The 26,286-nt window shown below is 36.3% G+C and overlaps 1 long non-coding RNA gene across 3 annotated transcripts in view; it reads right to left on the bottom strand.

Moving 5' to 3' along the window:
* Positions 1-26,286, bottom strand: part of LOC106829980 (uncharacterized) — a 586,118-nt gene that overhangs the window by 346,524 nt on the left and 213,308 nt on the right. For all 3 annotated transcript variants that reach the window (XR_011504022.1, XR_011504021.1, XR_011504023.1), the window contains exon 2: positions 21,439-21,500. This is a non-coding gene — a long non-coding RNA (uncharacterized lncRNA). The remainder of the gene's footprint in view (positions 1-21,438; positions 21,501-26,286) is intronic.

A 26,286-nucleotide genomic window follows, 5' to 3' on the forward strand; every position in this document is an offset into this window, starting at 1 on the left:
CTTTGTCTTTTTAACAAAAGATCGTTCTAATATACATAAATGTTATTCAGAGTTAAAACATTATCTTTAAACTCATTAAAATTAAATGATAATAAAAATTTACTTTCTACCTAAAGGAAGAAAATATAGCAATCGTTCTTAAAGATGTAAGACAATCTTAATTTTAAAATATATGTTACGAGTTTATTTTATCATATTAAACATCACTGAAATGCTCTGTTTTAATTTCTATGCAACAATTGTATACCGCTGAATAGACCCTTGCTTTCATAAAACAACACACTTCCACATAATTTTCCCCATGTGATCTTTCTATTTGTGAGATAGTTACTGAATTAAAACACTTGATTATGAGCATGAGCATTTTAGCTGCTTTTTCTATTTATTTAAATAGGTTTGTCAACCACATATTATTCGAAAGATTTGTCAACCATATATTACACACAGACTAAAAAATCTTTTTTCTGTACCACAAGGTGGCATCTTCTTATTTTGGTATAAACCTCTGAATATTAACTTAATTTGAATAATTCCATACACCTGAACTATTTTTTAAAATTTTAAGACAATCATTTTAACAGCTGTGCAAATATCTGGCAATTCTGTTGGCTAATGCAAGTAATACTTGTGGATATTTATGTTCCTGTAATATTCAGAATATTGAATCTCCAACAGAATGATGAGCTGTTCACACTAAAAAATCAATAAATATTGTTCTCTAAATGTTAAGCTCACAAAGATTAGCAACACAAAGCATACACTGTAAAAGATATGTATCTAAATGGAAGCTTCCTTAGAAATAGCCAAAAATGTGGAAGAGACAAAAACAGATCAGTTTACAAACTATTTTTAATAGCCAAATTAAATAAGTAATTCACATTTATGCAATGCCTACTCTGTGGCTGCCACTATGCCAGGCACTTTCATATATCTTTTCACAACATTTCATGACAAGTTTCCCCAAATACACTGATTCTAAACCCAGAAACAGTAGTCTAGTGCTTCTTAAACTTTCAATAGCTATATAAATCATCTAAGGAGCTAGATAAAACATAAAATCCCAAGCCCCATTTCCTAGAAATTTCAAGTCTAAAAGAGTGGGATACAAAATAAAAATGTACAAATATTAATAAGGAATTCTACCACATTAAAAATGAACTGTAAGATAACCCTAAAAAAGTAATCTCAAAAAGAGCGACTACTAATACAAAATAAATTGGTGAATATATGAAATATATTGATAAAATCCTAAACTTGCTTCTGAAAATCATGATTCTTAATATGGTTCTCTTGAAATTTTGTATCATTATTTCCTGTCCCACATATAATGATGAAAAATTGAAGATGAGAGTGGTGAGAGTTTTTAAGATGGGAAAAAAGGAGAATGTGTAGTGTAAGATTTATCTCAGTCACTACAGTCTCCTGTAGCCAAGTTATCCAATAACTTGCAAGTTTGTAAAGAATAAATAGAAGATGTACTCTATGGGGACACAAAAAAATACAGTGACAATTATTTTAGGGCCACAAAAGCACTGTGCTAGGGAGTGGTTCCACAAACTTTCTGCCTCAAATTATTCACTGATTACAAGATTTGATCATTGGCAGCCCCTTGTCTGTGGACATATTCTGTCCTGGCACATGAGTACCCCTGCAGCTAAAACACTGTAGTTTACTACTCCTTAAGATAGCGTGATTATTGACTAAAGATGCAGGCATTGTCCATGAAGAAAACTTTCCAAGTCTATGAAAAACGGGGCTAATAAGATCATAGAGCCACATTGGAAATTGTTCCCAGAACCATAATTGTCATCCCACAGGCATGCTCCCTTGCATGCCCTGGTACCTGCACATTCACACTCATGAAAGCCTCAGGCAATTCCTGTTACATTTAACTCTGCTTTTTGGTAGAAAACCAAATAATCCTGCAGAACCACTGTGATCTACATTGGGTCTACCAGATGTGAGATGTTTAACTTGTTCCTTTCTAATCTTTTTAGTCTTTTGCGTGCCATCTCTGGCATGTTTAGAAAGAAATAGAAAAGGTGTATTTTAAACAAAATTATAAACTGGAAAATATCCCTGCCTCACACCATACATCAAATTTAATTCCAAAACATTAAAAAAAAGAAAAGACATACAATCACAGGGCAGGAAAATTATAATACCTGAAGCCAAAAGTGTACCATAACAGAAAATATTGATGAACTTGGTTACTCAAAAATAAAAACAGGGCCAGCCCTGGTGGCCTAGTGGTTAAGTTTAGTGCACTCCACTTTGGTGGCCTGGGTTTGGTTCCCCAGCACTGACCTACACCACTTGTTTGTCAGTGGCTATGCTGTCGCAGCGGTTCACATATAAAAAGAGGAAGATTGGCAACGGATGTTAGCTCAGGGCATATCTTCCTCAGCAAAAAAATAAATAAATAAAATATATAAATAAATAAACAAAAAGCAAATCTTCAGTATATCAAAAAGATTATAAGCAAAATTAAAAGGCAAATAGTGAATGGGAGGAAACACTTGCAAAATATATGATAACCAAAGTGATTATACATGTTGTATATAATTTTGATAAAAAGAAAATGACACGCTTCTTAATAGAAACTGGTCAAAGTGGACAATTCACAATGAAATGCAAATATCAATAAACTTAAGCATCCAACATCAATAGAATCAAATTCAAATTACAACAACAGTGAAAGGTCTTTTTTATCTTTCAGACTGCAATATGTTTTATTCTAACACCTAATACTGAAAAGGAGAAGGGAAACAGCCCTCTGGAATATTGACATTGGGATGTAAACTGGTACAACATTTCCGGAAGGCAATTGAGCAATGCATGCAAAAAGTTTTAAAATGTGCATATTTTTAACTAGCAAATGCATGTGTAGTAAAATATTCTAAGGTAAGCGTGAAAAGATATAATGTCCTTCTAAAATTGAAAACCTAAGGGTTCAACAATTCCTTCAATTGGTTATATTGCAGCTATTAAACATGAGTTGCAGAAGAAATCATTTTAATGAAATGAAAAGGTGTTTATAGTCTTAAGAGAATAAGGAGTTATGAGATAAAATAAACACTATATTCTCAACTTCAGAAAAAGAAGATATATAAACAGAAGAGAAAGACTATATGGATACATATTGAAATGTAGGCAGAGATCATTCACAGGCATTTGATTACAAGTGCTTTTTTAATGTCTATTTTCAGTTTACATTAAATTTTCCAAAATTTCCTGAATGAGTGTGAACGTTTACCTTATATGTCAATTTAGCTAGGCTATGGTGCTCAGTTGTTTGGTCAAACAGCAGTCTCGATGTTGCTGTGAAGGTACTTTTTTAGATGTGATTAACATTTACAACTGTAGACTTTAAGCAAAGCAGATTACTCTCCATATGTGGTGGGCCTCATCCAATCAGTTGAAGACCTTAAAAGCAAAGACTGAGGTTTCCCATAGAAGAAAGAATTTTGTCTCAAGACTGCAACATAGAAACCCTGTCTGAGTTTCCAGTTGGCCTGGCCTGCCCTGCAGATTTCAGACTCAAGACTGCAACATCAACTTCTGGCTGAGTTTCCAGGCTGCCAGCCCACCCTACAAGTTTCAGAAGTGCCAGCCCCACAATCCTGGGAGCCAGTTTCTTGAAATAAATCTCTCTCTGTCTCTCACTGTATATGTCTATGTATGTATATGTGTGTGTGTGTGTGTGTGTACATCCCCTATTGCTTCTGTTTCTCTGGAGAACCCTGACTAATGCAATGAGCATGTGCTAGTGCTTTGGCATAAGAAAGAAATGAGCAGGCAGATCTTTAGAAATTACACAATGAATTGGGAATGAGAAAAAAAGACCAAAATTCTCCTAGAGATAAAGCAATGTAGCTGAGAAAAAAGATCCAGTGTCTACTCATTATTTAAGGGTCACTGTCTGTCATACACAGGGTAGACGAAAATGTTATATTAGCCCTGAATAATCACATCTCTACCATCTGTATTATGTGAATGACGAAATTTGTCACTTGTCTGCTATTTACAGGTGAAATTTTAATAATTTATACCATATAACCATTTTCTGTTAAGATAAACTGCAGTCCTGAGGGTCTTTCACTTGAAAAGTAAGAAACATTTTCCATTTTGTTGCCTTTTCATATTAATATCTGCTAGTCTATCACGCTAATTAATAAATGTAGCAGGCATTGTAAGTCTCAGGGTTTTTTTCTAATTTTGTTTAATTTATCAAATGGAAAATAATCTAGCAAAGAGTCATTAATTTAATTTCTTCTGAGAGGGAATCATTACTAGATATGTTAGATTTTCAACAATGTAGCTTCAAAACAGCTGTAGCCATGGAAAATTTTTATAGTTTTAATTGAACATCTGTGCATTTTAATTGATTAATTTGAAGAAAATAGAGGAAAAAAGAAAGAACAGTAGGTAATATGAATTTAACAAACCACTTTTTTGTTTTCTCTGCTTCTTAGTTAATGCTTTTTCAGTACAAACAAAACAAGAGATTATCAAACAACATTCAATAATTCCCATGGCCATAAATACAATCGTGCCGAATCAGGAGAGTAGATAAATGTTTTACAATAGGATTGTTTTCAATCAAAAATATGGACAAGGATACATATGTGAACATATATAGTGTTTATAGGGTCACTGTCACTATGGCAAATTTTGGGACAAGTCACTTAGGACAAGGTCCAAATAGTGTAACTACTCGCCAACACCCCAGTCAGAGCTGCTGCCACTACCAGGCACATAAGGATGAGCAGAACCGAGGATATTTCAGTAACTTCTGCAACAGCCCAAAGATCACCCTTCCTGGTATTTCTTTTCTCTTTTAAATGTATAGCTTTCTTATCAACTCACATTTTCTTAATACTTCACCTATTTCACTATCAAAACTTAATTATCACAGGCATGGCGGTAGCCTCAGATTTCTCATTTTTTGCCAGTATTGGGAGAGAATGTGGCTCCAGAACAATATATTAGCTATAAAAAGAACTGTGACAAATCTGTCGAGGCACAGCAGTAAACTAGCCACATCGTTCTAATAGACACTGAGTCATATGAAGAACTGGGGGGAGTCTGCTCCCAGTTATCATTGCTATTAACTGGCATACGCATTTCATTTTTAAGATCTAAAGATATTTTTATCAACACTATTCAGAAACTGAGGAAAAGGATGAATGAAGAAAAATGGATGCACAGACAGGAGAAAAAAAAGCATTGTCAAGAGATGAAACAAAAGTAAAGTCTCTTGTAGTTTAAAGGGACAAGTTCTAATAATTTTGCATAATCCTGAATAAAAATAATCATCATAGTAGTATTTTTAATAATATATTTACAGTAATTCAAAAATTAGTCCAGGGGCCAGCCGGGTGGTTCAGCGGTTAAGTTTGCACGTTCCACTTCAGTGGCCCGGGGTTCACCAGTTCAGATCCCGGGTGTGGACCTGCCCGCCACTTATCAAGCCATGCTGTGGTGGGCATCCCACATATGAAGTAGAGGAGATGGGCACAGATGTTAGTTTAGGGCTGATCTTCCTCAGCAAAAAAGAGGAGGATTGGTGGCAGATGTTAGCTCAGGGCTACTCTTCCTCCAAAAAAAAAAAAAAATCAGCCCATTTTAAACTTTAAGTAAGATATTAGTCTTGGTTCTTTCTGTGTTAGAAGAATTTGTACAGAGAAACATGCCCATTTTAGAAACTGATCTGTTTCCTAAGCACTTTTAAAACTACATGAGCGGCCATGCTGGGCAGCACAGTGTTTGACTTATACCACTTGCTCATTTAATGTTTGAAAGCACTTTGAGGGCTTTCCGTTTAGAAATTGAAGGTGCTAATTACAGATTAGTCTAATATATCCAATAAAGAAGGTAATAAAGGACAGATAGCTGGTAACGTGCTTTTAGCTTCTGATTCTCTACTTACATGAATGTAATATGAGTATTTACTTCACAATAGTTTATCACTACCTAACCTGCAAGCAAGTTATTCCCTATGAAGCTAGCTATTCCCTATGAATGCTGGGGTGACTACCCCTGTGTAAAATGTCCCCATCCTAGACAACAATTCACATTCCCAGAATTTTTTTAATGTAAACATGTTACCAATTCTCACCACAAATTTGTAAGACATTCAAATTAGCAAGCCACTTATTTCAAATGGGTAGTATTGTGCATATATGTAGGTAGACATTTAATGTATTTTTAAAAGATAATTATAATCTGTGATGAAAGGAAAAAATGATTCACCAGAATTTCTTTCAGGGTGAGCATAATCTTTGTTGAAAGTAACTCTTTGATAAAATTAGAGCAGAACTAGACACAGAGATGACACTAAATGCGAATGGAAGTTTTCTTAATGAGATCTGCCTCTACCTCAAGTGAATGGGATGGGTATTAGAGAGCAGAAAAGTAATTGTGAAAAGAACCTATAGCTGCATGATGTGACATCTTCCCCTCTGTCATTCCTCTTCTCCCTCACAATATACATACACACACGTGCATAAATAAAACCCATGGAGGACTGGGCTTGGGGTCTCAATTGTCCTGTGCTGCATGAGACAGCAACTTAGATTCAGGAGCATGAAGATTCAAAAAAAGCAAGACAAGGGGACCCACCAATGGTTATTTATCATCCCAGGAGGTGCAATTGGTCTCGAGAGTCAGGAGATCTTACGTCCCTGGGTTCCATAGCTATAGAACAGGAGCTGAATTCCAGACCTGAAGAGTAACTTGCAGGAATACTGAGGAGGGGATTAAAGTTTCAAAACAGGAGTTAACCTTGAAGACCTTTCCAAAGTGGAAAGCCTCAGTTTCTATTAATATATTTATAGTTGAGAGAAACGATTAGCAAATTAGCCTTCTAATTATACTTCAGTATTATAAACTAATTGCTAGGTAAACCCAGAGGCCTCGATCAAAGCTGATTTTACATAAAGGTGCTCCATTATTTTGCCTTTTGGCCTAGAACAAAATCTTATAAAATGCAAACACTTTCTATCCATGCTTCATAGGTGTGACTATTGAATTTCAGCTAAGACACATGGCACAATTACAAAATATAATCTTATTAAGTTCTAGAATGGAAGTAGAGATGTTCACGTTCCCAAGAGAATTTTGGCAATAAGGACATCTAACTCACATTTTTAGGTCCAGAAAGTCATAATGCAGCAGATCCAAATATTTATATAATCAAAGACTACTTTTGCTTTTCTCAGGAGTTCTGTGTGTATTTTGTGTAAAGTGTGGATTTTTAGCACAAAGGTTTATAGATAGGGCAATCAAACAAAATTTAGTATAAATAATAGGTTAGTAACACAATAAGGCAACAATTAGAAATCATGGGAATGAATTGTCAAACAGAAAGTATTGAGAAAATGAAAGAAACGTTGAGAAGGGGATTGTGTTAAATTCTCACCACGATGAATACTGGAAATACCTGAAACACTCTCCTGTGAAAATCAAAGTGAAAATCAAAGAGACATGACATGCTAGTCAGCATGCAGAGTATTTTTGTATGTTCATATAAAATATGCCAGAAATTTTGAAATACTGAAAATTGCTCATCAACTTCCATTGCAATCTTCATGTGTCAGAAACCTCAAGATTTGAATAATAGCCATAATTCTTATAATTCTTTACATTTATATTTAAAGAATTGAAAATTAAATTCATATATAAAAAAAAGTACAAAAACAGGCATAGTGAGACTTCTAATTTCATCAACATGGCAGACAAGATAGCCTGAAAGTTCTTTCTGCTGCAGATATCTAGAAGGGCTAGATAAAACACAACAAATATCCTTTTAACACACAATTCAGTGAGCAAGAAAGTTAACTGAATCCCCAGGGCTTGAACTAAAGAAAACCCTGAAAACTAGAGAAGAAAAGCTCATGCACTGCCCTGGGAAGGGCTGTATGGAGGTGTCTATAGAGCTCTTTCTTGGAAATCTAGGGTCTTGGTTTTTGTTGTTTTGTTTTGTTTGAGGAAAATTGGCCCTGAGCTAACGTCCGTGCCCATCTTCCTCTAGTTTATAAGTGGAACACCTGCCACAGCATGGCTTGATAAACCATGAATAGGTCCATACCTGGAATCCAAACTGGCAAACCCTGGGCCACCCAAGTGGAGTGCAGGAAGTTAACTGCTGCACCACCGGGCCAGCCCCCCAGGGGCTTGGTTTTTAACACACATCCAGAGACAGGAGAAAAAGCCCTAAGCTTTTGAAGAAAGGAATGTAGTTATAATAATATCAGGCAAGTTAATCGATAAGTATTACCAGAAATAAAAAGGGACACTACATAATGAACAAAGGGTCAATTTATCAGGAAGTCGTGACATGACGAACTGTATGAACCTAATAACAGAGCTTCAAAATACCTAAAACAAACACTGGCAGAAATAAAGAGAGAAACATGCATGGTCTTAGTTATAGATTTTGACACTTGCCTCTCAATAACTGATAGAACAAGTATACTAAAATCAATAAGGATATAGAATACTTCCCCAGTTGATCTAATTGACATTTATAGAATAGTACACCCAACAACTACAGAATACCATTCTTTTCATGTTTGCAGTGGACCACAAATAAAGCTAAATAAATTTAAAAGTACTGAAATATTACAGAGCATTTTTTTAAGACAACAGAATTAAGACCTGGAATCAATCAAAATAAAGTAGCTAAAAAATCCCAAAATATTTGAAAATTAAATAATACACTAATTTGAACTGTGGATCAAAGAAGGGATCACAAAGAGAAATTAGAAAATATTTAAACTGAATACTAATAGCAACCCAACATATCAATAGTTGTGAGATACAGTTTAAAAGAAATGTATGGTATTATGTTTATACTAGAAAGGAGCGAAAAAAGTATAAAATCAGTGATCTAAGTTTCTGTCTTAAGAGGAGAATTACGTTAAACCCAAGGAGAAAGAAGAAAATAAAGAGAAAAGCAGCTACAATGAAATATAAAAGAGACAATAGAAAAGTGACAAAGCCAAATTTTATTTTTAAAAGATTAACAAAATTTATAAACTTGTATCAAAACTCATCAAGAAAAGGACAACGCAAAATTCCAATATTAGAAATGAAAGTGGGGATATCAGTACAGATCCTACAGATAACAAAATGTTATTAAGAAAATATTATGTACCAATGTATGCTCATAAATTCAAGAATTTAGAAGAAATGGATAAATTTCTTATAAAACACAATTTGCCAAAAGCAACACAGAAGCAACAGAAAATCTGCATAGCCCCGTATCAACTAAATAAAATTAAATTTTTACTGAAGCCTTTCCCACAAAGAAAACTCCAGACCCAGCTGGTTTCATTGGTGAATTCTATCAAATATTTAAAAAACAAAATTGTAACTATCTTAAACAAACTCTTTCCAAAAATAGGGGAGGAGAGCTCATTTTCCAACTCATTCTATGAGCCAACATAACTCTGATATCAAAACCTGGTAAGGATGTTCTCAGGAAAAGAAAAACAAAAATAAAGAACTACAGACTGATGCTTCTCAGGAATAAACACACAAGAATCGTTCACAAAATATTATCAAATTAAATCAAACAATATATAAAAAGGATGATACATCATAACCAAGTGGTTATGATAATACATCATAACTAATACACCGAAGGCTGGCTTTATATTTGAAAATAAATCAATGAAATTCATCTTATTAACAGAGAGAAAAAGAGAAACTGTATGACCTTCCCAATAGATGCAAGGGGAAAAAAATGACAAAACGTAACATCCATTCATGATAAAATCTCTCAGAAAACTAGAAATGAAGGGAACTACTTCCATCTAACAGAGGGTATCAGCTAAAAACTACAACTAACATCATATTTGATAGTAAATATTGAACATTTTCTTTCCAAGATTGGAACAAGGCATTTCCATTCTCACCATGTCATTTTACTAGAGGTCTTGTATAGTGCAATAAGACAAGCAAAAGAAATAAAGGCGTAAAATTGGAAAAGGATAGGTAAAATGGCCTTTATTCAGACCATATAATTACACACATAGGAAATTCTACAAAAAAGCTCCGAAGTAAGTTTAACAGGGTCTTAGGATACAATTTTAAAAATCAATTGTAGTTCTATATACATGCAGCAAACACTGAAGAAAAATCAATTTCAAAAAAGCAATGCAACTAAAAATAGTAATGCATGTGATTCCCTGGGATTACCTCCCAAACAAACCATCTTCCAGAAGCCTTTGTTTCAGGCTAACACAGGCAGCTAATATCAAGCAAAATACACAAGACACTCCACAGAGAAGGCTGGAAGTCCAACTATATATAAAAAATCAGGAATTACAGATTATTTTTATTTTTTCATATTGCTCAACCATACTTTCTAATTTTCCCAAAAAAACAAATCACATTTAATTAAAGAGAAAATAGTTATCAACTTTCAAAATTCTATTAAGAAAAATAGCCAAGTGATTTCAACATTTATAGTGAGTGAGCTAATTTGCCAAAAATTATTGACTAACGTATCAAAATTTAATATATCAACTTTAGAAATTTAAATGACAACATAATTGTTAATAATAAGTGATCGAGTTAAATATAAATATTTCAAATATTCCACTGAGGTCAAAAAGTTGGTTATAAGGTCTTTTCATAAATTAATATTAAAATACATAATATTCTATCAACAAATCATGAAAATATAATTATTTTTCTTTTCATATGTTATTCAACATATTTACTGAATATCAACTATATGCAAGTATTATTCTAAGTGAGGAGGAAAATAGATAAAAACTATTGAGTGCCAGACCTGTCATAAATATTTCACACACAAGGTATCCTTTATCCTCCCCAATAACAGTATAAGCAGATGCTAACATAGTCTCCATCTTCATATGGGAAAACTGAGCCACACAGAATGAAGCAACTGGTGTGAAATCACAGAACAGTGGGTGTCAGTGGCAGCATCCAAACCTGGTGAATCTGATCCCACAGTCTACAGCCTTAACCAAGATGTTGAACACAATGCTCATGGGTAAACAAGACAAAAAGGTTTGTGTTCTCATGAAGCTCACATGTTAGTAGTGGAATACAGAACAAGGCAAATAAAGAAGAAAGTAATCAGATAATGATAAGCTTTGAAGGAAATGAAACACTAGAGACAGTGAAGGATGCATGTCGGGAAAGCCTGTGAGATGGCATTTAAGCAAGACCTAAATGCTGTGAAGCAGCCAGTTCTGTAAAAATCTGGGGAAAGAGTGTTCCAAGCAGACAAAACATCTATGGAAAGGCCCTGAGTAAGAGCAACAGTGAGGTGTCTGAAGAATAGGAATGAGGGTACAGAGGAGATGACTTTGGAAAAGTAGGGCCTCATAGACAATGAGAAAAAATTTGGCCTTTATCCCAAGTATGATGGGAAGTCATCGGAGGGATTTAGGAAGAAGTCAGCACCATTGTTGTATTTGTATTTTTAAAATATCCCTTTATGGAGCATAGATTGTAAGGGAAGCAAGAGGGGAAACAGAGAAACCAGGAGGCCATTGCAGTGGGATAAGGGAGAGTGACAGGTCACTTAGGCAGAGCGGCTAAGGTGGGGAAAGAAAAGAAGGACAGAAGCAGACAGAATCAGATATGTTCCAGAGACAGACCCAGAAGGACTTTCTAATAGATTCGTGTGGTGGGTGAAGAAAGAGAGGAAACAAAGATGATAACTAAGTTTTTGGCTTGAGCAATTTCGCATGGTGGTAATACCTACTGAAATAGGAATGATGGAGGATGAGATGGCCCGGGGGAAAATCAGGTTTTAGATGCTTATTTACATCTTAGGTGAGATGTCAAATAGGCAGTTGGATAAGTGAACTGAAGTACCATGAGAGGGGTCATCCTGGAGACAGGAATTTGGCAGCCATCAGTGTAGAGATGGCATTCAAAGCCTCCAGACTGGATGAAGTCACAAGGGGGAGTGTGTAGGTGGGGTGAGCGAGGAGCAGGAAGCCAAGTCCCCAGGCATGCTAATTTACAGGACTGAGCAAGGACAGGTGCCAGTGGAGAAGCCTGGAAAGGAGCAGCCCCTGAGGCTGGAGGAAACTAAGACTGGCTGGATAAGCAAAAGATTAGCAAGAATCTTAGAGACCAGAAGGAGGGAGGGCTCATCTGGGTCAAACTCTTTCTTCAGTGTTGAGTGAAGGGAAGCAGTATCTTACTTTAGACCACCAATATGTTCTTGCAAATCTTGTGTAAATTTAAATCTCTCATTCTTATAGAAAAGCCTGATACCTTAAAGAACACTAAAAAAAAGAATTTTATAAAGTTAAATATCTTTTATAAAATGAAGAGCACATCTCAAATAATCAGATGAATAAACCAAGATTCTCATATAAAACAGAATTTTTACCTTGCTTAAAACAGAATTTATCTTGCAGTACACCCAGTCCTGGGTGAGATTATGTTAGGTTTGAACTCAGATGCCATCAGAGGTAAACTCTAATATTGGGTCATACTGTGCTATCTTTACCTTCTAGAGCTCACGTAAAAATTATCAGCATCATAGTTGCTAACACTGATTAAATGCTTACTTTATATTAATCAATTTAATCTCACCAGAGTCTTATGAATTAAAGGCTTTTATTATATACACATTTTTATTTTTTAATATGAGGAACTGACCCTAAAAGGGGTTGAAGTGACTTTCTCAATGTCAGCTAGAATCTCACATTGGTCATAATTAGAGACTTTGGTCCTTATTTTGATGACAGTTAAAGATCTCAGGGCTCTGCCTTTAAAATTTCATGGTAAAGTTTGTTCCCTGCTCTATTTTCTCTGCTATCCATCTACCTTATACACCCATCCTGCCAATAAGAGAGCGACAAGAAAAACAAGGTAAAGGAACAAGAAAAGAATGAATGAGAGATGGAAAAATAGATAATCCTAACTGAAAACTCAGCTAACAAAAGTGAGCATTATTGAATTTTTGAGTTTCCTAGCAGCACAGGCAAAAAGGAATACACAATGGATTACAAATTTCCATTTTCTAATAAAAGGAAACACACCAGTTAGGCAAGAGACATTTCTTGTCCCAATCCTTAAGTCCAACAGTATTACATGTGTTTCTTTTAGGGACCCTGAACCATATAAAGATCAGATACTTCACGAGCAATTCCTCCAATGGCAAAGAAATATTCTTCATCTGATTTTACCTAGAATTTTCCAGTTAAAATGTGGTCAACAGCTCACTGTTCTCTAGTATGAGACTGGTATACAGTTCATGGTCATCTCACCTTTTTAAAACAACCTTAATAGCTGTCCAATAACTTAAGGTCCACGACCTGAATTTTTACAACTGTCACACAGGCTCAACAGAAATGACCTACTGTATACTCTGTACAGATGGCCTATATGGCATCTCTCTCAGAGGTGGCATCATCTATGTGAAACGAAATCTTGGCAAAAATTTCAACACATTGCTTGCCCCCCAGCTCCAATTTATGTCCCTTCACAAACCAATTGCCATGGGTTTTAACTAATGAAAAACCGATTTGTTTTTAGAAAACATCCTCATTATTGGCTAATATAACAGAAATGACCAGGAAAGAGCATGATTTAATATGAATCAAATGTGAATACAACTCAGAAGCTTTCTTCTTGTTGAATTAGATAATCAAAACTATTAAACAGTATTTCAAAATGCTTTTCATAATCCTAGGACCATTAATGTCATGTTCAAATCACGGTGGATTTTCGTTGTTGTTGTTGCTTTTACTATTCATAGGGATACAATGAGTCATTGGCACATTTCCAGTGCAAGATGCATTTGAATAATACATGACATGCCCTTTAGCTAGCATCATGATGCCAGATTTAAAACAAGGTAAGAAGTTTCCTCCGTGTACACTTGCAGTGTTCAGCTGTTCATAATCTATAGCGTTAACAATTTATCATCAAACCCAGCGACTTGCTGCCAACTTATCAAAGTGGCCACTGGATGCATATGATCAAGTCTGAGCATCTGGCTCTCCTCTGTTCCTGACATTAGCACAGACAACAGAATCAGTGGACTATTGAATGCAATTACAGTAAGCGAGACAGACAATAAAGATTGATAGCGCCTTCTCTTTTTATCACACACAAAACTAGTGGGGGTTAAAGCTTTGCCTTGAGCTGCCTTCATTTAACAATGATTGAAAATATGCAATTGTGTTGGTAAAACACTGTAGCCTGTACCACTTCATTTACTGGACACATTATCAAATTAAATGAAAAGTGAACTGCCAAAAGCAACAGTTATTATATATTAATGATGAATATTTACTTAGCATTGTTCACAAATCATACAGAGAACAGAATCCTTCTTGTTATCTTCTTTGCAGGTTACAGTTGAGTGGGTTTAACATTTCTATGTTTACGTTAAGTCTTCCGTCTACAAATCTCTAAATACAGACTTGCACGATTGGTTTTGTGACTATCCATGTGATTACAATGTGTAATTAATAAAATGCTCGAGTTGTAGATGAATCCTAATTATTGAAGAGCTTTTACCCCCTTTATAACAATTCTCATTCTAGTAGCTATTTTTGTAGTAAGAGAAACTTAGCCAGGATATGTGTTGTGACCAAGAACTCCAGCTTCATCGGGCTTCCAAAATATGGAATGTGAAAAAAAACCCCAAAATACGGACAAGTCAAAAATTTATATTTTGTACTTTTCTCCAAAGAGTATTCTTTAGTAGCTATGGGGTGATATAATAGTTCACCCATAATTTAACCTCTAAAATAAGAAATACATAAGCAGCAGAAGGCAAAATGGATCAGTACAGAAAGGTTGCACAGACAAGGGAAATGGACTCAATTCCACAGTCATACAGGAGGAATCTGCATTCTAAGTAAATATCTATAGATCTGGGAATACAAAACTAAGTGTCTCATTGTTAAGGAGACAAACATTTGGTGTGCATACTGACATGTCAGAAAGACATGACGGCAGGCAGACGTGACTGTTCAAAGTTATGTAGATTAATTCAAGGTTCTTTTAAAAACACACACATCTGGCCCTGCCTTTCCAATGATAGATACAGGAAAAGAAGGCGCTCATATATGAAATGTACTCATATGTCTTTCCTAAGAGCTCAATAACCTGAAGAGCTCCGTGACGTATCCCAAACACAAAGAAAATAAGAAGAGGTAAAAGAAAAGTGGAGGTGAAGAACCACCATCCTACTAGTTATTCTGTAAACAATTAGGTACATGCTCAGAAGCACTGAGTTTGGAATTAGAGCACCAGCCATATGCAGTTAATATAAATAGCAGCATGAGGTATAGGATATTCAGCAAGTGTGGAAAACACACCAAAGGAATAGCATCACCACAGTAGACTGAGAGTCTGGAAGCCAAAAAGGAGTGCTGAATCAGTCTTCGTGAAATGTAAAGGAAACAGTTCTGCTCTGGAGAATTTACCTTCAAGCAAAATCTAAGTGAAATCACTCTTTCTAGGCAAATTCAAATTCTCAGGTCCATGTTGTCTTGAAATCCTTTGGAGATGTGTGGCCTTTGCTGGTTATCCTCGAACTCTGCTAACCTCCAGACTTATCTCAGGAGCTTTGTAAAATGCAGATCCCTGGGTCCTGATCTTTGCGATTTTCATTCAGTACCTTTTGAGTGGAGCAATGGGTACTCACTACGGAATGTTTGGCAAAGAAAGTATGAAAAAGCAGAAAGAAAACCTATCACCTATAAAGCCACCATTCATGATCCATCTTTTTATCCATGCAAATATTTTTACTTATGAATGTAAATTTCTTAAGTCAATAATATTTTCAGTAACTTTGGGGTGTCACTTTAAAAAAATTTAAATGAAAAGGAAATATATGCTTATGGCTAAAAATCAATACACTACATATCAATACAAGTAAAAACATGAAAGAATGCTCTCGCTATCCCCTCAATGCTTTCCCTCACAGAGTTACTGTTAAATATAGATGTGTCTTTACCATCTCTTTATGTATTCAATTTATTCATGTATATATTTATATTACCAAAATTGGACTACACATACTGTTCTGTGAATTGACTTTTTCACTTCATGTTTTTCTGATTTGTCTCTAGATCTATCTAAAACCATCTCTTTTTCCTATTTTTAATGGCTATATAGTATTCCATAATATAAATAACTGTAATTATTTTAGCCTTTATCTTACTTTTACTGTTGTTCCTAACTTATTAGTTAGTTTTACCAAAAAAAAAAAAAATACATATATATGCTTCCATGGACATCTTTATTGTATCTTCATTTACATGTAGGTCTTTTTGCAGTATAGATTCCCACAAATGGAATTTCTACTTCAAAGTTACATGAATTCAAAATTTTAATAGATTCTGAAAAATTGCCCTCCCAAAAGGCTATATCATTTTCTACTCTCACCTACAAAAAGTATGAGGGCCTATTTTTCCACAACTCATTGATGCTAAATATTTTTCATAATTTAAAGTTTTACCAATCTAATGCATTAAAAATGACATCTCATTTTTTAATTTTCATTCTTAGCTTCATTTTATATGTGTATTAGCCATTCTCATTTCTTCTATGAACTGCCTGTTTATATCCTACACCCGTTTTTGTATTGTGTGATTTATCCTTTCCTTATGACTTTCTAAACGCTCTCTACTTGACTTTTAACTTTGTATAATGTAAATACACATAAGCTTTTGTCTGTTCCTTAGAATGGTCTTTCTCAACTGACAATTATAAAAACTCATCTCTTGTGTTATATTTTTATGGTTTCTAAAGTTTAGATTTTGAATATCTCTGGGATTTATTTTTATGTACAATATGAAAATATGTGTTTTTTTTAAAAACTCCTCCAAAATAAGTGATTCTTATTACCGTCCAAATACAGCAAACACTGCCATAGATTGCAGTGGAGCCCAAATGCCTGTGTTTGAATCCCAGCAATTTGTTTTACTGCACTGTTCATCTGTAAACTTGAGATAATATACCCGTCTCATAGCATTATGGGAAGATTAAATGAGATAAGAAATATAAGGAGGCTAGCATGATGCGTCCCACAGAGAAAATGCTCAATAAACATCAGCTGTAAGCGTCATTAGCATTATTATAACATAGCTCAAACACCTTGTTTTTGTATTCAACTCCAAGTGTCGTTCTTTTTCCCAAATTTCTCCCAAAACTAAGGGCTGTGACTCAATGTAGATCTTCATGGGACAATCCCCTTTATAGAGCCAAAGGCACCTTAAGGAGATGCTACTTTTTACTTCCTTGGTCACCAGACTATTTCTACAGTAGTTGAGCCCTGAGGGCCTTAAAAGCCAAGTGCCAGCTCCTGAGAGTGGATTACAATACAGCATTTTGAGTGGTGCTGGCAACACTCTGCTTAATCAAAGAACGCGTCCGGCACTCAACTACACATTTTAAAAACACCTGTGGGTAACCTCTGTCTGGCAGTCCAGCCCTGAATGCCCAGTGGACCCTGCTGTGTCTGGGACTCCTAGACTCTAAGGCTGAGCCACTCTCTCCAGTGGACAAAGAAAGGGCCTCGTGGCCCATCCATCTGAGAGATCAGAGGACACACACCTGGTCTGTGCCATTCATGCTACACAGGCTGAGATTCTCCAGAGGAAAAAATGCCAGGTTCCTGAGAACCCTCAGGCTCTCAGAAGACCCCAGCCCTTCTTTTCTACTGCCCTTCTAACTAGTTCCTCTCCTTTCTGATGAAGGATCTTTGGGTCTTTGGAGGCCAGGAGGTGACATTAAAGCGTGCTTGCTTTATCCACACTTTGTGAGTCCAACTCTCTATCAAAGTCTGCTTAAAAAGAACCTGCTCCTAACTCCACCTCTAAAAGCAGGAAATAAATCTGTAATCCGAGAAAATTCTGAAAGAATATTACATTTGTCCAGCACCAGGGCAAGTGTAGCATTCCATAAGTATCTGTGGTTATTATAATTATTAGAGAAATAATATTTGCTGAATACTGTTTTCATCTGCCCGGGCTGCTGTAACAAAATATCATAGACTGGGTGGCTTACTCAACAGAAATTGATTGCTCACAGTTCTGGAGATCTGGGAAGTCCAAGATCAAGGTCCAGGCAGATTCAGTGTCCTGAGGGCCTGCTTCTTGGCTTGTAGACAACCATCTTCTAGTTGTGTCCTCACACAGGCTTTCCTCGGTGGTGATCCTGGAGAGAGAAATCTCTCTCTCTTCCTCTTCTTAGAGGGGCACTAAGGCTATCATGAGGGCCGCACCCTCCTGATCCAATCTCAACTTAATTGCCTCTCAAAGGCCTCACCTTCTAATACTATCACACTAGGGGTTAGGACTTCAATTTATGAGTTTGGGGAGGACACAAACATTCAGCCCATCAGAAGCACTTGCTGTGAGCCAGCCACCATGCTGAGCACTTTCCATGTATTGTCTCAACTAATCCTCCCAGCACCCCTTTGAAGCACTTCTATTCGTTAACCACAACATGCAGAGGAAGAATCAATTGGAGGTGCAGGGTAGCTGAGTAACTTGCTCAAGGTCAATAGTTAGTACGCAGTCAAGTGGACTCAAAAATCTGCTCTCTTAACCCCCATGATAAAACTGGCTGCCTACTGCCATGCTGTCATAGAAAGAAAAAGAGATGACTTCCTTTTGCAAAAAAATTCAAACAAGATTTGTTTGTTTTATGAAATAAACTTTTCCCCTTTCTCCAACCTTCACTTCTTAAAGCAACAAAACACAACCACCTACATTAATTGTAATAAATTACTTTCAATCGCTTATAACAAAAGTGCAGAAGAGAATGAAAGTTGGGGCAATCATTCTCCAAGTATGTTAGTAGAAATGAATGAAAATACTATCATTCTACCAAATATTTCGAAAGTCCAGTTGTTATGGGCTGGAATTGTGTGCTCCCAAATTTATATATTGAAGTCCTAACCCTCTCAGGATGTAATCATATTGGGAGATAAGGTCTTTAAAGAAGTGATTAAGTTAAAATCAAGACTTTAGGATGGGCCCTAATCCAAGATGACTGGTGTCTTTATAAGAAGAGGAAATTTAGACACAAAGAGACACCAGACACATGTGCATGCAGAGAGACAATCATGTGAAGACACAGGGAGAAGACCGCCATCTGTAAACCAAGGAGTGAGGTCTCAGCAGAAACCAACCCTGCCAGCACCGTGATCCAGACTTCCAGCCTCAGGAACTGTGAGGAAATAAAGCTCAGCTGTTAAGTCACCCAGTCTACCCTATTTTGTTAGGGCAGCCCTAGCAGACTCACACACCAGCATTCTTGTCAAAGAAACGGAGGGAGCTAGAATGTAGGACTCACTGGGAATTTCACTCGAACTCACAGCTTCTACAAAGGCTGCCAGTAATTTACAAGAATTTTTTTAAGTAAGGGATTAAAGTGGGAGTCTAAAGGGTACAAAAATAATCTTAGGCCTGGGGAAAATAACTATTTTTGCTTGAAAAGAACCCCAATTTTCATAATCAAGACTTTACAAATTCCCTGTACATAGATTGGCAGATATTTTCTTCCTCTCTCTCTCTCTCTCCCCTCCTGTTAGCATTTCATTCACCATCCTTATTGTGCTCAGCCTCACCTTCTCCACAGGTAGATAGGTGTGCTGATTAGACTAAAAATACATCTCACTACAGAGAAATGAGTTATGGCTAGAGACATGGCATGAGGTTCTGACCAGAAAACTTCTCCTTAACATCTAATTCACATTATATATTTGTTGAGCAGCACAAGTAGAAAGAAATCAACTAATATCTGCTACTTGTGGTTTACTCACTCACATTACCTCATCACTGCCATGTCTCCTCTTTGCCATCAGTCAATGGTCCAGGAGCAAAATCAAACACTGACCTGAGCTGGAACGTTCACAGCCACTCTCCCCTAGGAGCTGTGGGATAGCTGGCTTTATGCCAGGAGAAGTCAGCCTTCCCTCATCCGTGTTCACTAATAACCTTTCCTCGATTCTGTTTGGATCTTAATGACCTCAACCCTTCACAAGAGGTTTGCCTCTTATTTTTTCTCAACATGAGCACAAAATGGCAGATAACCCAAAGAAATAAATATAATTTAGATGTAAAATAAACTCTATCTACTAGTGTGTGTATGCATGCCTATGTGTCTCATTGGCATGCACCAGATTGGACTAAATGGCAGGAATTTCCCAAGGGAAGATAACCTCCAGATACTGCTACAAAAGCTTTATTCCCCACACTCTGCAAATTATTTAATTTAAACACTGCTTGATATGACTCTCTGAGGAGAAGGGTGTTTCCCCAGATCCATTTTTAATTTGTTGGTGTGTATATGCATGTGTGCATATAGAATGAGTCCCACAAACGCTTTCACTGCTACAGTGAGTCTAAGCACGAGCTTCTGATTGCAGAACCAGGGACTGCAAATTGCTGTGCAAAACTAGGAAAATGATGAGATGCACATGTAATTTCTTCTCTTTTTTTGATGAGGAAAAATAGGTAGAGGTTCAGTTGTTCCTCTCCTAGGGTCCCCAACCCCAGACATTTCCCATTTCCTTGGGACATAAAATTAAGTATTTTTAAAAATCTCATGTGTGTGTGTGTATACATGCACCATGGTTAATTTCTCACAGTAGAAAATGGTCACAGTCATTGAGGCATTTTACTAAAGCAGGAGAAGCAACGCAAAGATTAAAGAATCAGTTTTCACCAGCAGTGGTAGTGCTGCCAAATTTCATCATGAAAAATCTTGCCTTTGTAAAGAGTTTACAGGTCCCATTAAAAGATTCAAATGAATTTCTCCCCTAGACAGAATTTCTTTACATAAGCTTCCACAGAAGGGCTAACCCTGCCACAAATGCAAACTTGCACACACAGGGCCCACACTGGAGATAGTCTTGTTATCTTAGTTAAATCAATTTCAAAGCAAATAAGCATTAGACAATAATTTCAATATTAACTTACTCTTCTTGCTTCCTCATCAGAGCAAGCCGACCGGAGGTGAACTCCTCTCACCTTTCACCTAGGCTGTCCCTAGTCTCTCCCCATGTGGTGCCCTCCACACAGGTAAAGCGACCTCCCTCCTCCTACCAGCCTAGGTATTTATTGACATAAGCTCGCATTCTGGGGCATTATCAGCTTAATGCATAATTCAGAATCTCTTGCATGTGGCCTGCACTTTGGCCTTATCCCCTGCATTCTGAAGGAAAGATAAGAGGAAGTATTTCCAAAGTGGGTACACAAAAGGATCCTGAACACTAACATCGCCCCCCTATGCCACCATTCCTCCACCCCTCAGAAAACTGCACACCTCGCAGCTCCCACACACCCTGGAAAGTGCCCTGCTGAGAACAAAACAATCCCAGAGATGGTCCAAAAGTTTACACTGAGCAGGGCCCGAGAACCTTAGGGAAGAAGAGCTCTCTAAAAGTGGAAAAATCACAATTATTACCTCAAGAGTCACATTCTAGACCGGCAGCCAGATGTTTTCGGCAAAGCATTAGTTTCAAATCTCTGTAATTCAAAGAAAAGAAAAACCAGCTTTAGAATCTTTTTTTTCCAGTGGGGCAAGTGCAAGAGGAGAGGGGAGGGTGAACGGGAAGACAGGGGCAGATGAAAAGAACTCTTAACATGGTGGAGGGAAGATGAAAAGAAAAAGCCAAAAGGGAGGGGCAGGGATGAAGTGTTAGGGTTCGAACTGATTGGGGACAGGAGGGGAGAGAAAGATAGGAGTTCGAGAAGAGAGGGCTTCAAGATCAACTGTATTAGAAGGTTAATTCAGTCAAAATCAATTCAGTAAAAGTGGCCTCAGCAATTTTTTTCCCCATACTGAATTGACTGCCTTCTGATTGAATTGATTAACTTAACTAGTTATTTTTAATGATGTGTGAAGAGAGAGAAAATGAGTAGATAAGCCCACCTGCAAATGCATAGATCCAGGTAACTTGTATGCTCTGATTTGAACACATTAAGAAGTTGACCAGCATTAAAAGAAATACACACACACATACGTATGTATGCACACGTATGTGTGTGTGGCAACGCTGTGCTTTGTAGAAAAGTGCCATTGCTGTCCCCCAGAATATTTACAAGCACGCTATATACATACATACATATAATATATATACTGAGTTTTGTTCTTTCCATGGTCCAAAAATTAATTGTCTTTTTGGGAAGCAGTTTATCTTTGATAGACTAAGTATGCTGTATAAATTCACCAGTATCAATTGTCAGCACCATTTTAAATGTAAAGTTTGCCTCCCCCTAATGCTCTTCTGTCAAAGTCAGGACATGACACTAAAAATCATAAGGTCATCAATATCAGTTGGACATATTACTAAATATGGGATTCTAGTAGATGCTTTTTACATGCATTTTGAGTCCACCAAGCAATAATTCCTCCTTTTTTATAAACACAAAGGCATGAATTATTAAAAAATTAAAGACATTTAGAATAACGGTCCTCCATACGCAAAGTATTTATTTCAACTTTCATCATTCATAGTTTATTGCATTGATTTTTTTTCATCAGTTTACTTAGTATTAGGCTTCCACTGAACTCATCAATAAGAAATGAATTTTGGTAACTTTCAAATCCACCATATTATTTTTCCTTTTATTTGTAGTGAATTTTTCTTCTCTCAATGGTATTACTGCAATAAGTCAGTCATTATTTCTTTATGTTTTCCCTTCTTTCTTTAGTATTTCATTTCCCTTTACAGCACATCTTGTGATCACAAAGAAAGCAGAGACACTTATTTCTTTTAACAGTTGAAATTGCTGCAAGTGATTTAGCTGTCATTTAATTTGATTCGTCTCTTCTGTCTGTGGAGAAATATGTTTAATGTACTGGAAATTATGTTAATAAGAAAAAGCATTATCTCATTTAATGAAATAAATATACAAATATTTCAAAATAAAATAAAGAGGCAATCTTCACGGAGAAAAATGTCTCTTATGGTTTGCATAAAATAAACAAATGAGAAAAAAAATCATGAATACATTGAAACACTGACAAAAATTATGCCCACATTCAAAGGGGAGGAGAAGCTTGGTAACTGAATTACCCACAATTTAATCAAACATTTTTTGGAAAAATATGGGCACATACTAAGGATCAAATTATTAATTTTATACTTCTGATTACCTTAAAGATCTTTTTATTTTTCTGGAATGGACACTGGGTTTTTAAAAAGTTTTCTTTGTATTTTTTTTCTTCTATTTCAACTGGTCTTTCAATGATTGCTATTGCTTGAATTAATAATCATCAGCAATCTCATTGAAAATATGACCCAACCCATGTAACTATAAAAAAGGTTAGAATTCCTTTGATTCTGCTAATCAAAACAGAGTCAATGAACTCGTTTCAAAGCTTTTATATATTAAAATTTATCTAATGCATAAAAAGGTTAAGTAAATATTGTTAGTGATTTGCGCAAAACTTGAAGCAATTATGTAATAAAAGCATGACCACAGTAACAGAAACACATAATTAGCAATTTAATTACTGGCATGAAGACAAGCTAAAGATGTCAATAAAAAAAAAATCTTTAGTGACAAGCCGATTTTATTCTCTTTACTGCAATTTGTGAGAAATAGTCACCACCTGATGAGCAAAACCATTTTAATACAAAATACCTTCCCCTCCACAAACTGAAATACCCAATTTCAAATATTTCTGATTTCATATCATTGCATAGTGAATCATTACATTTTCTCCTATTTATATTAGCACTTTCTCTTCTCTGAAAATACAGTATTTCCAGTCAGCAAGTAAAGAACATTATGTTTTTTTAAATGAGTTAAAGTAGCAGGTGTTCTTTGTTTCAATCTCATTTTTTTCCACCTTCAATAATGTGTTTGATAGAAATGCTTCCCTGTATCTGACATTCCAAATATCCTATCTTTTTTCAGCTCCTAACTTTCAGCTGAGAAACACACATAAACCATGGATTATTTTAAAAGGAGACAAATGCCAACTATAGTAGAAATAGTCAGCTAATTAGGCATTCCTCTAGGTCTTTCACAATTTCTTTCTCTACCCCAGCTCTGTATTTAGAGTTATAGGTGGGAGATAAAGGAGAAAAATGGGTAAGTTCAGTGTATTGTGATACGGTCCACTTGTATTTTTTCATCACAATCCCATTTCAGATTTTTAACAGTCCTGAACTACTTATTTTAAAGTGTTCAATGAATGCTTACTACCTTATATGTCACTGGTATTTTACCAGTAGCAGAAAACAGATATTTCAAGATAGAACCATATTGAAAGAAGTTTTCCATCTTGTGATAAAAAGTGAATCATCTTGGCTGGTGTTCAATAGCCACTTGTACAAGCCCAGTGCATGGAGTGAAATCATGAAAGCCAGACTTGCTAAGAAGCTTGGTCTATAACTACTCTTGGGGCATGATGGAATACACTAAAAAATAAACTCTCGCCACTAAGAATATAATAAATAATAACTCTTAATAACATTACCTTTTATAATTAACCTACTGATTCTAATCATTTTGACATACAGTTCCAATCAGATATCCTAACTAAATATTCCAGTCTTGAGAGAAGGGTATATAATACAAATTCAAAGTTTCTAAGGGAATTGAAAATGTTTTTAAAAGCATATTTTACTTAGCTATAACTTGATAAATACGAAGAAAGCAAATAATTGAGAGAAGACATTTTTGAGACCTGTTGGCTAACATATTGGTTACTAGAACTATTCATTTCTTACATATATTTGGATTGGAAGTCCCTCACTTCCTTAAGAAGTTCCCTTTTCTGGTGAGCTTTTGATCACTGTTCATTATATATCACCATCAGCTTCTAAGTTTCCGTTTTAATCATAAACCTAAACTTTGTTGGATTTTTCAACTGCAATCATCTAGGCTTGAAACTCTCTTTCCTCCTATACCTTTATTGTCCAGATACAAGTTGCCATTAACAAGCACATTAATTTACAAACCTCCACGGAACACCTCCTATATTAGCCATTATGGAAGATGGTTAAGCAATGTACCTGCCTTTGGGAAGCTTCCAGTCTCGTTAAGAAGATAGCGTCCCCAAAGGTATCGTTGCCTTATAATTCAAGTGTAGTTAATGATAAATTACAAGCAGCTGACACAATAAGTACAAGAAGGTTTATAGAATAAAGGGAGCACAGTGTCTTCGTGGGTAGACCCCTTTACAAGTGGGTAGCATGGGGAGAATTTTGAAAAGCTTTAAAAAGCAACATTGCATTTGAACTTATGAACTAACCACCCCTTGTATAGGTGAAGAAACCAAGATTCAAAGAGGTTAAATAATTTACCCAAACAAAAATGTATTAGAATGAGGACTCAATCATAGGTCTGTTGACTCTAAGTTCTAGGCATGAATAAGAAAGCATTTGAGATGAAAGAATGATCAAGGGAGTATGTCGGGTAGAGAAGAAGGGAAGGGATTCATGAAACATGCAGGACGAAGGTGGGCTGATTACCTGGGGAGAGTAGCAAGAGTAGTGAAAGAAAGATTGGAAATAAAAAAGATGGGAGCAATGGAAAATTGGGAATGTGTTCTCTAGGTAGTGAGGGGTCTTTGATGGTTTCTGAACAGAATGATAAATGCAGAATAAAGCATGAGTTGAAAAAGGTGAGAGACAAAAGCAAAAGGTGCGTGCTGCTGGCCCTCCATCCAACTCCTTGACCTGGGGGCAGCCACCTCCTAGTTGCTGGGAGCCTGGCTGATAAAGACCCTCAATCTAGCAGGATCCACTTCACTGGAGAGGTTAAAACCCCTTCCCCTAACAACCCATGCAAAAGCCAGCTCCTTCAACCTGAGGGACATCAACTTGGTGCGCTAACTGAAGCTAGACTCTAGCTAAGGCCACATGCCCTGCCCTGCTTCGTCACTCCCTTTCTCCTCTTCAATGCATCCCTGTCTCAGGCTCCGCAGCTAGGGAACCCTACCGGAGAGGAGGCAGTTAGTGCCTGAGCTGTCTTCCTCTCCCTTAAGGGAAGAACAACTCAGGATATTAACAGCTGAGTGACAGCAGCTTTACCCTGGGGCTCACCCAGAAAATAATCAGTGCATAGGAAAAGCAACCAGGGTACACATGCAGCCCACCTAAATGTAATTTCGCTTTTCTGGGCTTCTTGCTTTCATTGTTCAAAGAATCAAATTTGTATGGCATCTATGGGGGGAGGTTTATAATTCAACCACTGCAGTCTGCACAGGAGATACGACGAAGCCTCCACTAACAGTAGATGTAGAAAAAAAGGAATACTCTCTTATGACAGTCACCCACCAGAAACTCTGACTTTC

The sequence above is a fragment of the Equus asinus genome, chromosome 6 (genome assembly GCF_041296235.1).
Source record: "Equus asinus isolate D_3611 breed Donkey chromosome 6, EquAss-T2T_v2, whole genome shotgun sequence".
Lineage (NCBI taxonomy): Eukaryota > Metazoa > Chordata > Mammalia > Perissodactyla > Equidae > Equus > Equus asinus.